Source organism: Mus caroli, unplaced genomic scaffold, assembly GCF_978045245.1.
Source record: "Mus caroli unplaced genomic scaffold, Mus_caroli_1 scaffold_9, whole genome shotgun sequence".
Taxonomy (NCBI): Eukaryota; Metazoa; Chordata; class Mammalia; order Rodentia; family Muridae; genus Mus; species Mus caroli.
In genome coordinates, this window is record NW_028227264.1 from 305702 (window position 1) to 322887 (window position 17186).

The 17186-nt window shown below is 43.0% G+C and overlaps 1 pseudogene; it reads left to right on the forward strand.

Moving 5' to 3' along the window:
• Positions 1-1345: 1345 nt before the first annotated feature.
• LOC110288045 (retinoic acid early-inducible protein 1-alpha-like) lies at positions 1346-16765 on the forward strand (annotated as a pseudogene).
• The last annotated feature ends 421 nt before the right edge of the window (positions 16766-17186 follow it).

Genomic DNA, 17186 nt, shown 5'->3' on the forward strand with positions numbered 1-17186 from the left:
TGTAAGCACACACACACACACACACACACACACACCTTTGCAAATATACAGTGCAGCTGTAAAACAGAAAAGTCAAAAAAAAGTGACTCCCACATGATCTGCCAGGGATCTAGACTTTCCCTCCGCAGAAGCCTGTTCTACAACAGAAAGTAAAAGATTCAGTTATTTTTATCTCCATTGCATGACTGTTTTCTCTCTGTGTTTCTACACCGTGTGCATGCAGTGTGTGCAGAGGTCTGAAGCCTGCCCGGAATCTCCTGGAGCAGCAGTCACAGAAGGTTGTGAGCTGCTCTGTGAGTGCAGGAAATCCAACCTGGGTCCCAAAAGGGCAGTGTGGGTACTCTTAACCTCTGAGCATCTTTTCAGGCCCCAGAAGAAGCTTCTAATAGGAAGAAAACTGCGATTGCAGAACTTTCTAAATAGAAAAGCACCAGCCTTCACTGGCGCGAGGGGGAAGAGGGGGTGGGGTTAGACGGAAGGGGCGGGGTTGGGAGGAAGCGGGAGGGTTTGGGGAGGAGGAGTGGCGGTGAGCAGAGCTATTGCGGAGGGTGAGGGAGAAAGGGATGGGAAGAAGGAGATGGAGATGGGACTAAGGAGAGGTGGGGGTGGGAAGGCAGTGGGACAACAAATATTTGAGGGTACAAAAGACTTGAGAGGGTGATAGGGAAGGGGCAAAAGAGTCTCTGAGGGAGGAAAAATGAGACAGAGACAGAGAAGCATGGAGGGAAGTGAGGAACAGCTGCCTGGGGGTCCCAGGGTATCCTAGAAGGATGGTCTAGAGGAGACTGACTTGAAACTAGAGAAGAATCGGGGGAGTGGCTCGAGCAAAGATTTGTTAATGCCTCCAGGTACTCAAGGCTGTGGGTGTGGCCCCGCATAAAAGTTTCAACTCTTGTTGCAGATTTCAGAGGCTGCAGTTCAAGACACCAACTCTTTTCTTTCTCCACTTTTCCTGACACCATTGCCAATAGTCCCTGAGGGCGCAGCTGGTGGTGAGTGAGATGAAGAAGGGACCACGGGAGGGGCATGCGAGCCCAGTACAACTCTGTCCTCAGGATTTTTAGTTGGTTAGTAGTCAGGTTCCTAGTTACAGCCTCAGTTTGATCAAGTGTGAGAGGGGCCAAGATTTGCAGGGAGGGAGGTTCCAAGCCACAAGGCACAGGAGTGATCCCCTAAGACATTTAAGGAAAAGTGGATTAGGGAGATGCAGGGTCAGAGCAGAGAAGGCCCTAATTCACAGCCAGGTGCCTGGAACTCTTGCTTTAGTCTGCACTGGGGCTACAGCAGGGACATGCTAACTTCCCCATTCTCCCTGCAGCCACAGTCACATCTGTCAGAAGAAACCATGGCCAAGGCAGCAGTGACCAAGCGCCATCATTCTATGATTCAGAAGCTGTTAATTCTACTGAGCTGTGGATACACCAAGCTGTTGGCTGGTGAGTTCCCTGGGCCTATATGGACCAGCGTTGCTGCAAGGAACAGGAAACTGGCTTAAGTCAGTTCCCAGGCCTGGGGTACCAAAAACTCCAGGGTTTCCCACTCTTCAGTCCAGCACCACAGCAACTGGGAACCCTGGCTTTCCGTGACCCAGGCTTCAGTGGATTGAAGAGATAAGGGGAAAGTTACAGTGTGAGGGAGGGGCAGGAATGAAGAACCAACAGGGCAGAAGGGCGTACCTGGTGATGTCCACAGCACCATCTGGGTCTATAGGAAGCCTAAAACCCAGAGACTAGGATTGGGTATGCTGGGAGCAGTGCTCGACCAAGACAGTCTCAGACAGCTGCTCTGGACCTAAGGCGGGCTGTGCTAGAGACTGCCTTCCCAAGGGATTCCTCACGAGTCCTCTGCCATTCACGGAACTCTGCAATTGACCTTTCTTCCCACTTTCCCATGGTATTTGTCCAGGAGATCACAACAGATGCTTCCAGGGACAAGGACGCCTCCCCACCCCTCCTCCTTGTTCTTAGTCATTTTTTAATTGGATTTTTTTTTTTTTACATTTTAAGTGTTAGCACCTTTCTAGATGCCCCCACCACACCCCTGAAGCCCCCAATCCTATCCCCCCTCCTCCTGCTTCTCTGAAGGTGTGCCCCCACTCACCCACATACTCTTGCCTCCCCTACCTCAAATTCCCCTACACTGGGACATTAAGTCTTCACAGGATCAAGGGCCTCTTCTCCCATTGATGCCCCACAAGGACATCCTCTGCTACATATACTGCTGGAGCCATGGGTCCTTCCATGTGTATTCCTTGGTTGGTAATTTAGATCCTGGTAGTTCTGGTTGGTTGATACAGCTGTTCTTCCTATGGGGTTACAAACCCCTTCAGCTCCTTCAGTCCTTTAACTCCCCCATTGGGGACCCTGTGATCAGTTCAATGGTTGTCTGCAAGGATCCGCCTCTGTATATTTCAGACTCTGTGGCATAGCCTCTCAGGATACAGCTGTATAATGCTCCTGTCAGCAATCACTTTTTGGCATTCACAATAGTTTCTGGGTTTTGTGTCTGTATATGGGATGAATCCCCAGGTGGGGCAGTCTCTGGATAGCCTTTCCTTCAGTCTCTGCTCCACACTGTGTCTCCATATTTGCTCCTGTGAGTATTTTGTTATCCCTTCTAAAACGAACAGAAGGGCCCACACACTGGTCTTCCTTCTTGAACTTCATGTGGTCTGTGAATTATATCTTGGGTATTCTGAGCTTTTGGGCTAATCACTTATCAGCTAGTGCATACCATGTGTGTTCTTTTGTGATTGGGTTACCTCATTCAGGATCATATATTCTAGTCCCATGCATTTGCCTAAGAATTTCATGAAGTCATTGTTTTTAATAGCTGAGTAGTACTCCATTGTGTAAACGTGCCACATTTTCAATATCCATTCCTCTGTTGAAGGACATCTAGGTTATTTCCAGCTTCTGGGTATTACAAATATGGGTGCAAAAAAGCATAGTGGAACATCTGTCTTTATTACATGTTGGGACATCTTTTGAGTATATGCCCAGGTGTGGTATTGCTGGGTCTTCGGGTAGATATATTTCCAATTTTCTGAGGAACCTCCAGGCTGATTTCCAGAGTTGTACCAGCTTGCAATCCTACCAACAGCGAAGGAGTATTCCTCTTTTTCCATATCCTTGCCAGCATCTGCTGTCACCTGAGTTTTTGATCTTAGCCATTCTGGCTGGTGTGAGGTGACATCTCGGGGTTGTTTAGATTTGCATTTCCCTGATGACTAAGGATGTTGAACATTTCTTTAAGTGCTTCTTGACCATTTCATTTTCCTTGGTTGAGAATTCTTTGTTTATCTCTGTATCCCATTTTTAATACGGTTATTTGATTCTCTGGAGTCAAATTTCTTGATTTCTTTGTATATATTGGATATTAGCCCTCTATCGGATGTAGGATTGGTAAACATCTTTCCCCGATCTGTTAGTTGCCTTTTTGTCCTATTGATAGTGTCCTTTGCCTTACAAAAGCTTTGCAATTTTGTGAGGTCCCATTTGTCAATTCTTGATCTTAGAGCATAAGCCATTGGTGTTGTGTTCAGGAAGTTTCCCCCTCTGGCCATGTGTTCGAGGACCTTCCCCACTCTCTCTTCTATTAGATTTAGTGTATCTGGTTTTAAATGGAAGTCCTTGATCTACTTGGATCTGAGCTTTGTACAGGGAGATAAGGATGGATCAATTTATATTCTTCGACACACTGACCACCAGTTGAACCAGCACTTTTTGTTGACAATGTTGTCCTTTTGACACTGGATGGTTTTAGCTCCTTTGTCAAAAAATCAAGTGACCATAGGTGTGTGGGTTCATTTCTGGGTCACCAATTCTGTCCCATTGATCTACCTGCCTGTCACTATATTATCATGCAGTTTTTATCACTAATGCTCTATAGTACAGCTTGAAGTCAGGGATGGTGATTTCCCCAGAAGTTTTTTTATTGTTGAGAAGAGTTTTACCTTTCCTGGGTTTTTTGTTAGTCCAAATGAATTTGCAAATTGTTCTTTCTAACTATCTGAAAAATTGAGTTGGAATTTTGATGGGGATTGCATTGAATCTGTAGGTTGTTTTCAGCAAGATGGGCATTTTACTATGTTAATCCTACCAATTCATTAGCATGGGAGATCTTTTCATCTTCTGAAATCTTCTTTGATTTCTTTCTTCAGAGACTTGAAGTTGTTGTCATACAGATCTTTCACTTGGATGGTTAGTCACACCAAGGAATTTTATATTATTTGTGACTATTGTGAAAGGTGTTGGTCCCATAATTTCTTTCTCAGCCTGTTTGCCCTTTGAGTAGAGGAAGGCTGCTGATTTGTTTGAGTTAATTTTTATATCCAGCCACTTTGCTGAAGTTGTTTATCAGGTTTATGAGGTCTCTGGTGGAATTTTTAGGGTCACTTAAGTATAGTATCATATCTCTGCAAATAGTGATATTTTGACTTCTTCTCTTTCGATTTGTATCCCTTTGACCTCCTTTTGTTGTTCAATTGCTCTAGCTAAAATACTATATAGAATGGACAGCCTTGTCTAGTTCTGATTTTAATGGGATTGCTTCAAGTTTCTCTCCGTCTAGTTTGATGTTGGCTACTGGTTTGCTGTATATTACTTTTACTATGTTTAGGTGTGGGCCTTCAGTTCCTGATCTTTCCAAGGTTTGTATTATGAAGGGGTGTTGAATTTTTTCAAATGCTTTCTCAGCATTGAATGAGATTATAACATGTTTTGTTTTGTTTTGTTTTTCCTTCAAGTTTGTTTATATAGTGGATTACTTTGATGGATTTCCATATATTGGACCATCCCTAGATTCCTGGGTAAAACCTACTTGATCATGATGGATCATTGTTTTGATGTGTTCTTGGATTCAGTTTGCAAGAATTTTATTGAGTATTTTTGCATTGATATTCATAAGGAAAATTGATCTGAAGTTCTCTTTCTTTGTTGAGTCTTTGTGTGGTTTAGCTATAAGAGCTATAATTGTGGCTTCATAGAATGAATTGGTTAGAGTACCTTCTGTTTCTATTTTGTGGAATAGTTTGATGAGAATTGGTATTAGGTATTCTTTGAAGGTCTGATAGAATTCTGTACTAAAACCATCTGATCCAAAAAAACTGGCTTTTTTTGATTGGGAGACTTTTAATGACTGCTGCTATTTCTTTGGCCTTATTAGACTGTTTAGATGGTTTATCTTATCCTCATTTAACTTTGATTCCTGTTTTCTGTCTAGGAAATTGTCCATTTCATTCAGATTTTGCAGTTTTGTTGAGTATAGGCTTCTGTAGTAGGATGTATTGATTTTTTTTGTATTTCCTTGGTGTCTGTTGTTATGTCTCGCCATTCATTTCTGATTTTATTAATCTGAATACTGTCTCTGTGCCCTCTGGTTAGTCTGGCTAAGGGTCTATCTATCTTTTTTGTTGTTGTTGTTTGTTTGTTTTTTGAGACAGGTTTTCTCTGTGTAGCCCTGGCTGTCCTGGAACTCACTCTGTAGACCAGGCTGGCCTCGAACTCAGAAATCCACTTGCCCCTGCCTCCCAAGTGTTGGGATTAAAGGTATGCACCACCACTACCTGGCTAGGGTTTATCTATCTTGTTTATTTCCTCAAAGAACCAGCTCCTGGTTTGGTTGATTCTTTGTATAGTTCTTTTTGTTTCTACTTGGCTGATTTCAGTCCTGAGTGTGATTACTTCGTGCTGTCTACTTTTTTTTTTTTTTTGCATTTTGCATTTTGCATTTTCTTTGACTGTTGTGTCAATGTTTTCTATGGTATCTTCTGCACCTGAGATTCTCTCTTCTATCTCTATTTTGTTGATGATGCTTGTGTCTCTGACTCCTGATCTGTCTCCTAGGTTTTCTAACTCCTGGGCAGTTTCACTTTGTGATTTCTTTATTGTTTCTACCTACACTTTAAGATACTGGATGGTTTTGTTTAATTCCTTCACCTGTTTGGTTGTGTTTTCTTGTAATTCTTTAAGGGATTTTTGTGTTTCCTCTTTAAGGGCTTCTAGCTGTTTACCTGTGTTCTCCTGTATTTCTTTAAGGGAGTTATTTATGTCCTTCTTAAAGTCCCCTATCATCATCATGAGAAGTGATTTTAAACCTGAATCTTGCTTTTCTGATGTGATGGTGTATCTAGGACTTGCTTTGATGGAAGGACTGGGTTCTGATGATGCCAAGCAACCTTGGTTTCTGTTGCTTATGTTCTTGCACTTGCCTCTTGCCATCCAATTATCTCTAGTGCTATCTGCATTCACTGTCTCTGACTGGAGCCTGTCCCTTCTGTTAACTTGGTTGAGTCAGAACTCCTCAGAGTCCAGCTATCTCTGTGATCCTGAAATCCTGGTGTGATCAAGCTCCTGAGATCCTATGATCCTATGATACTGGGCATGTTAGAGTTCCTGGGAGTTGAGCTTCCTCTGGGTGATGTGGGACTTGGTGCAGAGCTGGTGCCCAAGGTTCTCAGGGCAGTGGATCAGACTAGAAGGAACCCGTGCCACTCCCCACTCCTTCTTTTGATCTGTTTTTATCTTGTTTTAAGGCTTCATACTATCCAAACACTAGAATCTGAAACAATCCCTTCTCTCCTTTTCTACCAAGTGTAGGGATTAAAGGTGTGTGACACCAGGCTCAGCTTCAATGCTCATGTGGCTCATCAACCACCAGCCTGCTCAGGTTCCTTCCCTGCCCACCTAGCCTTTCCCACTTTCCCATCCACATCCTTTTACCCCATCAGGGGGCAATATGCGGTCATGTCTGGGGAGACCTCTTCTAATCAGGGGCTGGAAAGCCTTGTTCTCTATGGATGACTCTGGCAATGGGACTGCCTTTGGATCTATGGGATCTTCTGCCCTTGCTTTCAAGATCATGTTGTCCACCTCCTGGATAGATGGCATCAGATAATGGTGTTCATTACCAGGAAGGAGTGGGTTCTTTTGTTTTAGAAAAGATGGTTACTAATTTTGTATTTCAATCTAGCAAGCTTTACTGTATGAGTAGCAGATTTGTCCTCTAACCCAGATTAGGGTGTTTCCCATGGACCAGTATTGGTGCCCATTCCCCCCAGAGTGTCTTCAAGAGTACTGTGAAAGCTGCATCTTTTTTTTATATATATATATTTTTATTACATATTTTCCTCAATTACATTTCCAATACTATCCCAAAAGTCCCCCATAGCGCCCCCCACTTCCCTACCCACCCATTCCCATTCTTTTGGCCCTGGCATTCCCCTATATTGGGGCATATAAAGTTTGCAAGTCCAATGGGCCTCTCTTTCCATTGATGGCCGACTAGGCCATCTTTCGATACATATGCAGCTAGAGACAAGAGCTCCAGGGTTCTGGTTAGTACATCATGTTGTTCCAACAATAGGGTTGCAGATCCCTTTAGCTCCTTGGGTACTTTCTCTAGCTTCTCCATTGGGAGCCCTGTGATACATCCAATAGCTGACTGTGAACATCCACTCCTGTGTTTGCTAGGCCCCGGCATCGTCTCACAAGAGACAGCTATATTTGGGTCCTTTCAGCAAAATCTTGCTAGTGTATGCAATGGTGTCCGCGTTTAGAAGCTGATTATGGGACGGATCCCTGGATACAGCAGTCTCTAAATGGTCCATCCTTTCATCACAGCTCCGAACTTTGTCTCTGTAACTCCTTCCCTGGGTGTTTTGTTCCCAATTCTAAGAAGGTGCACAGTGTCCACACTTTGGTCTTCATTCTTCTTGAGTTCCATGCGTTTATCAAATTGTATCTTATATCTTGGGTATCCTAAGTTTTGGGCTAATATCCACTTATCAATGAATACATATTGTGTGAGTTCTTTTGTGATTGTGTTACTTCACTCAAGATGATGCCCTCCAGGTCCATCCATTTGGCTAGGAATTTCATAAATTCATTCTTTTTAATAGCTGAGTAGTACTCCATTGTGTAAATGTACCATAATTTCTGTATCCATTCCTCTGTTGAGGGACATCTGGGTTCTTTCCAGCTTCTGGCTATTATAAATAGGGCTGCTATGAACATAGTGGAGCATGTGTCCTTTTTACCGGTTGGGACATCTTCTGGATATATGCCCAGGAGAGATATTGCTGGATCCTCCGGTAGTACTATGTCCAATTTTCTGAGGAACCGCCAGACTAATTTCCAGAGTGGTTGTACAAGCTTGCAATCCCACCAACAATGGAGGAGTGTTCCTCTTTCTCCACATCCTCGCCAGCATCTGCTGTCACCTGAATTTTTGATCTTAGCCATTCTGACTGGTGTGAGGTGGAATCTCAGGGTTGTTTTGATTTGCATTTCCCTGATGATTAAGGATGTTGAACATTTTTTCAGGTGCTTCTCTGCCATTCGGTATTCCTCAGGTGAGAATTCTTTGTTCAGTTCTGAGCCCCATTTTTTAATGGGGTTATTTGACTTTCTGGAGTCCACCTTCTTGAGTTCTTTATATATATTGGATATTAGCCCCTTATCTGATTTAGGATAGGTGAAGATCCTTTCCCAATCTGTTGGTGGTTTTTTTGTCTTATTGATGGTGTCTTTAGCCTTGCAGAAGCTTTGTAGTTTCATGAGGTCCCACTTGTCAATTCTCGATCTTACAGCACAAGCCATTACTGTTCTATTCAGGAATTTTTCCCCTGTGCCCATATCTTCAAGGCTTTTCCCCACTTTCTCCTCTATAAGTTTCAGTGTCTCTGGTTTTATGTGAAGTTCCTTGATCCACTTAGACTTGACCTTAGTACAAGGAGATAGGAATGGATCGATTCGCATTCTTCTACATGTTAACAACCAGTTGTGCCAGCACCATTTGTTGAAAATGCTGTCTTTCTTCCACTGGATGTTTTTAGCTCCCTTGTCGAAGATCAAGTGACCATAGGTGTGTGGGTTCATTTCTGGGTCTTCAATTCTATTCCATTGGTCTATTTGTCTGTCACTATACCAGTACCATGCAGTTTTTATCACAATTGCTCTGTAGTAGAGCTTTAGGTCCGGCATGGTGATTCCACCAGAGGTTCTTTTATCCTTGAGAAGAGTTTTTGCTATCCTAGGTTTTTTGTTATTCCAGATGAATTTGCAGATTGCACTTTCTAATTCGTTGAAGAATTGATTTGGAATTTTGATGGGGATTGCATTGAATCTGTAGATTGCTTTTGGCAAGATAGCCATTTTTACAATGTTGATCCTGCCAATCCATGAGCATGGGAGATCTTTCCATCTTCTGAGATCTTCTATAATTTCTTTCTTCAGAGACTTGAAGTTTTTATTATACAGAACTTTCACTTCCTTAGTTAGAGTCACGCCAAGATATTTTATATTATTTGTGACTATTGAGAAGGGTGTTGTTTCCCTAATTTCTTTCTCAGCCTGTTTATTCTTTGTGTAGAGAAAGGCCATTGATTTGTTTGAGTTAATTTTATATCCAGCTACTTCACCGAAGCTGTTTATCAGGCTTAGGAGTTCTCTGGTGGAATTTTTAGGGTCACTTATATATACTATCATATCATCTGCAAAAAGTGATATTTTGACTTCATCTTTTCCAATTTGTATCCCTTTGATCTCCTTTTGTTGTCGAATTGCTCTGGCTAGGACTTCAAGTACAATGTTGAATAGGTATGGAGAAAGTGGACAGCCTTGTCTAGTCCCTGATTTTAGAGGGATTGCTTCAAGCTTCTCACCATTTACTTTGATGTTGGCTACTGGTTTGCTGTAGATTGCTTTTATCATGTTTAGGTATGGGCCTTGAATTCCTGATCTTTCCAAGACTTTTATCATGAATGGGTGTTGGATCTTGTCAAATGCTTTTTCCGCATCTAACGAGATGACCATGTGGTTTTTGTCTTTGAGTTTGTTTATATACTGGATTACGTTGATGGATTTCCGTATATTGAACCATCCCTGCATCCCTGGGATGAAACCTACTTGGTCAGGATGGATGATTGTTTTGATGTGTTCTTGGATTCGGTTGGCAAGAACTTTATTGAGGATTTTTGCATCAATATTCATAAGGGATATTGGTCTGAAGTTTTCTATCTTTGTTGGGTCTTTTTGTGGTTTAGGTATCAGAGTAATTGTGGCTTCATAGAATGAGTTGGGTAGAGTACCTTCTGTTTCTATTTTGTGGAATAGTTTGTGAAGAACTGGGATTAGATCTTCTTTGAAGGTCTGATAGAACTCTGCACTAAACCCATGTGGTCCTGGGCTTTTTTTAGTTGGGAGACTATTAATGACTGCTTCTATTTCTTTGGGGGATATAGGGCTGTTTAGATCATTAACCTGATCTTGATTCAACTTTGGTACCTGGTATCTGTCTAGGAACTTCTCCATTTCATCCAGGTTCTCCAGTTTTGTTGAGTATAGCCTTTGGTAGAAGGATCTGATGGTGTTTTGGATGTCTTCAGGATCTGTTGTTATGTCTCCTTTTTCATTTCTGATTTTGTTAATTAGGATGCTTTTCCTGTGCCCTCTAGTGAGTCTGGCTAAGGGTTTATCTATCTTGTTGATTTTCTCAAAGAATCAGCTCCTTGATTGGTTGATTCTTTGAATAGTTTTTCTTGTTTCCACTTGGTTGATTTCGCCCCTGAGTTTGATTATTTCCTGCCATCTACTCCTCTTGGGTGAATTTGCTTCCTTTTGTTCTAGTGCTTTTAGGTATGTTGTCAAGCTGCTAATGTGTGCTATCTCTAGTTTCCTTTTGGAGGCACTCAGAGCTATGGGTCTTCCTCTTAGAAATGCTTTCATTGCGTCCCATAAGTTTGGGTATGTTGTGGCTTCATTTTCATTGAACTCTAAAAAGTCCTTAATTTCTTTCTTTATTCCTTCCTTGACCAAGGTATCATTGAGAAGAGTGTTGTTCAGTTTCCACGTGAAGGTTGGCTTTCTATTATTTATTTTGTTATTGAAGATCAGCCTTAGTCCATGGTGATCTGATAGGATGCATGGGACAATTTCAATATTTTTGTATCTGTTGAGGCCTGTTTTGTGACCAATTATGTGGTCAATTTTGGAGAAGGTACCATGAGGTGCTGAGAAGAAGGTATATCCTTTTGTTTTAGGATAGAATGTTCTGTAGATATCTGCCAGATCCATTTGATTCATAATTTCTCTTAGTTTCACTGTGTCCCTGTTTAGTTTCTGTTTCCATGATCTGTCCATTGGTGAAAGTGGTGTGTTGAAGTCTCCCACTATTATTGTATGAGGTGCAATGTGTGCTTTGAGCTTTACTAAAGTTTCTTTAATGAATGTGGCTGACTTTGTATTTGGAGCATAGATATTCAGGATTGATAGTTCCTCTTGGAGGATTTTACCTTTGATGAGTATGAAGTGTCCTTCCCTGTCTTTTTTAATGACTTTGGGTTGGAAGTCAATCTTATCAGATATTAGAATGGCTACTCCAGCTTGTTTCTTCATGCCATTTGCTTGGAAAATTGTTTTCCAGCCTTTCATTCTGAGGTAGTGTCTATCCTTTTCTCTGAGATGAGTTTCCTGTAAGCAGCAAAATGTTGGGTCTTGTTTGTGTAGCCAGTTTGTTAGTCTATGTCTTTTTATCGGGGAGTTGAGTCCATTGATATTAAGAGATATTAAGGAAAAGTAATTGTTGTTTCCTGTTATTTTTGATGTTAAAGTTGGCATTTTGTTCTTGTGGCTGTCTTCTTTTAGGTTTGTTGAGGGATTACCTTCTTGTTGTTTCTAGGGCGTGGTTCCTGTCCTTGTATTGGTTTTTTTCTGTTATTATCCTTTGAAGGGCTGGATTCGTGGAGAGATAATGTGTGAATTTGGTTTTGTCGTGGAATACTTTGGTTTCTCCATCTATGTTAATTGAGAGTTTGGCTGGGTATAGTAGCCTGGGCTGGAATTTGTGTTCTTTTAGTGTCTGTATAACATCCGTCCAGGATCTTCTGGCTTTCATAGTCTCTGGTGAAAAGTCTGGTGTAATTCTGATAGGCTTGCCTTTATATGTTACTTGGCCTTTTTCTCTTACTGCCTTTAGTATTCTATCTTTATTTAGAGCATTTGTTGCTCTGATTATTATGTGTCGGGAGGTATTTCTTTTCTGGTCCAGTCTATTTGGAGTTCTGTAGGCTTCTTGTATGTTCATGGGCATCTCTTTCTTTAGATTTGGGAAGTTTTCTTCTATAATTTTGTTGAAGATGTTTGCTGGTCCTTTGAGTTGAAAATCTTCATTCTCATCCACTCCTATTATCCGTAGGTTTGGTCTTCTCATTATGTCCTGTATTTCTTGGATGTTTTGAGTTAGGATCTTTTTGCATTTTACATTTTCCTTGATTGTTGTGCCGATGTTCTCTATGGAATCTTCTGCACCTGAGATTCTCTCTTCCATCTCTTGTATTCTGTTGCTGATGCTGGTATCTATGGTTCCAGATTTCTTTCCTAAGGTTTCTATCTCCAGTGTTGCCTCATTTTGGGTTTTCTTTATTGTGTCTACTTCCCTTTTTAGGTCTAGTATGGTTTTGTTCATTTCCATCATCTGTTTGGATGTGTTTTCCTGTTTTTCTGTAAGGACTTCTACCTGTTTGATTATGTTATCATGTTTTTCTTTAAGGATTTGTAACTCTTTAGCAGTGTTCTCCTGCAATTCTTTAAGGGATTTTTGTGCTTCCTCTTTATTGTCTTCTGCCTTTTTAGCAGTGTTCTCCTGCATTTCTTTAAGTGTGTTATTAAAGTCCTTCTTGAAGTCCTCTATCATCATCAGGAGATATGCTTTTAAATCCGTGTCTAGCTTTTCCGGTGTGTTGGGGTGCCCTGGACTGGGCGAAGTGGGGGTGCTGGGTTCTGATGATGGTGAGTGGTCTTGGTTTCTGTTAGTAAGATTATTACATTTACCTTTTGCCATCTGGTAATCTCTGGGGTTAGTTGTTATCGTTGTCACTATTTAAAGATTGGAGCAGAAGCTGTGTTCCACTCACCAGCAGTCTCTAAATCCTGCGGCGGGGGTCGTGGGTAGCTGACGGTACCCCGGTGCTGGTCCAGCCGGAAGAGGCCTGTGGTCCTACTCAGGCCGTTTTTCTGCTTCCCTAACTAATGCAGTCTCTGGTCCCGCGTGCAATTGGATTGGAGCAGAAGCTGTGTTCCACTCTCCAGAAGTCTTAAGATCCTGTGGTGGGTGTTGTGGGTAGCTGGCGAGTGTCAGCCGACCCTGCGCCCCAGCTGCCCAGGTGCTTTTCTGACCGGAAGAGGGTTGTGGCCCTATGTAGGCCGGATTTCTCTCTCCCCAACCAGAGCAGTCTCAGGTCCCGCGTGATTGGACTGGAGCAGAAGCTGTGTTCCACTCACCAGCAGTCCCAAAATCCTGCGGCGGGGGTCGTGGGTAGTTGGCGGGTGTCAGGCAACCCTGTGCTCCTGCTACCCTGGCGCTGATCCAGCCGGATGAGGCCTGTGGTCCTACTCAGGCCGGTTTCTGCTTCCCTAACTAATGCAGTCTCAGGTCCCGCACAATTGGATTGGAGCAGAAGCTGTGTTCCACTCTCCAGAAGTCTTAAGATCCTGTGGTGGGTGTTGTGGGTAGCTGGCGAGTGTCAGCAGACCCTGCGCCCCAGCTGCCCAGGTTCTTTTCTGACCGGAAGAGGGTTGTGGCCCTATGTAGGCCGGATTTCTCTCTCCCCAACCAGAGCAGTCTCAGGTCCCGCGTGATTGGACTGGAGCAGAAGCTGTGTTCCACTCACCAGCAGTCCCAAAATCCTGGGGTGGGGGTCGTGGGTAGCTGGCGGGTGTCAGGCAACCCTGCGCTCCCGCTACCCTGGCGCTGATCCGGCCGGATGTGGCCTGTGGCCCTACTCAGGCCGGTTTCTGCTTCCCTAACTAATGCAGTCTCAGGTCCCGCGCAATTGGATTGGAGCTGAAGCTGTGTTCCACTCACCAGCAGTCCCAAAATCCTGCGGCGGGGGTCGTGGGTAGCTGGCGGGTGTCAGGCAACCCTGCGCTCCCGCTACCCCGGCGCTGATCTGGCCGGATCGAAAGCTGCATCTTTACCAGGCAGCAGTAGGTTCTAAGCTGTCTGTGACCTCCAAGTTAGCTAGAAATGACAGGAGGAGATGCTGGATTTAAGAACTCTTATCTCTCCAGTGCTGCCCAATGGATTTCTAGGCTTCCATAGAGTGTGGGGGACTCTCCTTGAAGCCTGAGGTGTTGGCAGCTTGCTTGGGAACTGTCCTCTGATGCTTCTTCTAGATGAGATAAGATTCACAACCACCTGGCTTGTGTAGACAAGCAAGGTGATTCTTCAGTTAGGAACTGGAGTGCATTCTACCCAGGGCCATTTCCAAGAACTGAAGCCTCAGGCTGACTGATTGTCCTTGCTCACAGGACTCTAAACACCAGAACCAAGGGACCATAGAGAAGGAAGGTGTTGTAGGCTTATAACTTCAAAGGAACAAGAGTCCATCACTATCACATCAGGGAGCAAGGCAGGGAGCTGAGAGCCCACATCATAAACCTCAAGCAAAATGCAGAGATGGGGAAATGGGAATGGAAGAGGTTTATGATTCATCACCACATCCTCAATGAAACACTTTCTCAAGCAAGGTTACACCATCTAAATGCCTGCAAACAGCTTCCTGGTGTTTGGATGTGACTGGTGACAAAGTAGTCAAACACCTGAACCTGTGTAGTAGACTGTCTTTAAACCATTGCATTAGACATTCAAAGTACCATCTGGGGATTCATTTGTGAGTGACAGGTCGGTAATGAATCAAGACAGAGAGAAGGGTAGGAGATTGGGGCTTCAAACAGGTCACAGACAGTCAGAGATCTCTCCTTGAGAATGAATTAGATGTGTAGTTTAATGTGGGAAAACCTGAGATCTGATGCCAAACATTGCTATGTGAAAGAACCCAGTGGGAACAGAGATGAATACTGAGCTCACAGCTGGCAGCTCCCCATTCCATGCCAACCAGTAGCAGCTTTCCTGAACATCAGGCTCAATGTTGAATTTCACATGTGTTCCATTATGCCTCCTTTCTCCCTATATTTTCAGCTAGATTTAAGACCCTAAAACACAGATAATATCTGATACACTTTATACTTCAGCACTTGATAAAAGTCACTAAAAGTACTTTTGAGATAAGTCCTTCAGGTAACATGATGTGCATCTGAGGGGTTCTACTAACCTGAGACTGTCAATGATTGCACAGAAAATAGGATGCAGAACTGGTGGACATCTTGAATAGGGTCTTCTCTTCCTGAATTTCACCCTGCAGAAGAATACTTGGGATCACAGAAACATGAGTCCTATGGCTTTCTTGTCACACTTTGGAACTTAATTGCATGTTTCTCTCACAGATGCACACTGTCTTAGGTGCAACTTGATCATCAAGGCTCCTACACCAGCAGAACGTCTCTGGTGTGAAGGGCAGTGCTCAGTGGATGAAATAGCTTTCCTCCATTTTAGTAACATAAACAAGACCATGACTTCAGGTAACCCAGAGAAGATGGCAAATGCCACTGAAGTGCAGAAATGTTTGACACAACATCTGGAAGATTTGGGCCAAGAGTTGAGGGACAAGGTGTCTAACACCAAAGTGGACACTCACAAGACCAATGGTAAGTGTGGATAGAGTACAGAGGCAGAGACATTGGCAAGAGAGGAAGGGCAGAGTACATGCAGGAATGTGGGGGTGAATGTGTTTGAGTGAAGGAGCTGAGCATTTGTGGTACCTTCAGGCACAGGGTACACAATGAGTAACAAGAGCAAGTTGTATGAAAATGATACTGACACATAAGCTTGTAGAGAAAGACTTGAGGGGATGGACTGATCAGAAATGAAGACTGATGGTTTTCTTATTGATTTGCAGGTTACCCAACTTTACAACTCACCATGCTTTATCAGAAAAGCCAGGGCCAAATTATTAGTGCCATCTGGAAATTCAACATCAGTGATAGTTACTTCTTCACCTTCGACACAATGAATATGAGCTAGAGACCAGCTAATGATGAATCAGGGGTTATCATGAATAAATGGAAAGATGATGGGAAATTTGTGAAACAATTGAAATTCTCCATAGCCGAATGCAGTCAGAAACTTGATGAATTCTTAAAGCAGCCCAAGGAAAAGTCAGGTAGGTATTACCTAGATTATCAGAAGGCACTTCATCTAATTTGATAGACTGACTGAATTATGTATGAGTAGTGTTCCTGCCTGAAGAGACAGTGATGACCATGAGGAATCCTCATTCCCTCTCACACTCTAGTATTTCTCATTCCCTGTTAACTAGTTGTCCAGGCTTTATATGGCCTGCTAATGAGCCCCAAGTCTGTCTGCATCTCTGTAAACTTCCAGCCTTCTCATCCTCAGGTACAGCTGCCATTCCACCAGCTCCACCATCACTTCTAAAGGATTTATTATCTTACTCTGGCATAATTAAGCACCATCAATTTCCCCAACATCCAAAAAGTGATAGCAATAGTACATTTATCAAATTTTGTGATGGTTTGATAGACATTAACTTTTCTTTGTAGTGAAATATGCTCTGCAAAGACATCATGTATCATGTCTCTCTACTCAGGACTTTGTAAAATAGTTCTTACAAATGAGTCCCTCATGGCCGCCTGGGGAGAGAAGGTACTGATGGAGGTGTGTTTTTACTTTATCCTGAACTTTTCTATCTTTTTTAAAGGATCAACCTCAAGGTCCCCCAGTATCACCCAACTTACATCAACTACCCTGCTTCCACCTACCAGCCACTCTACTTATAAGAAAGGATTTATCTCTGAGGGACACATCTTCATATGCTTTATTATTTACATTTGCATTTGCAATGTGAAGAGGAAATATTATACCCAAGGAGGTAAGGAGCAGGCTGAGGTTTCATTTGGTTCTTGGTAGAGTTGTTCTGCAGAGGACTTTCAAAAGGTGTCCCACTGGGTACTAGGAATGGAAATTCTCCTCCCCATATTGGAATAGCAAGTGCCAGTTACCCACTGAGCATCTCTCTAACCACTAAATCTGACCTGTTAAGGTCTGCCTTCTAGTTCAGTAAACTATCTTCTGCTCAGACCATGAGAAGTGGCTGAAACAAGCTTCTGAACACCTCACTTGCATGCACCCCATCATGACCCATGTAGGGACACTGAGCCTATATTCATTCCCAGAACAATTGCAAAGGTATTTTCACACAGCCAATTAGGACCGCTCACTAACTCTCTCTGTCTTACTGCCCTCCATGCTATATGCAATAATGCCTA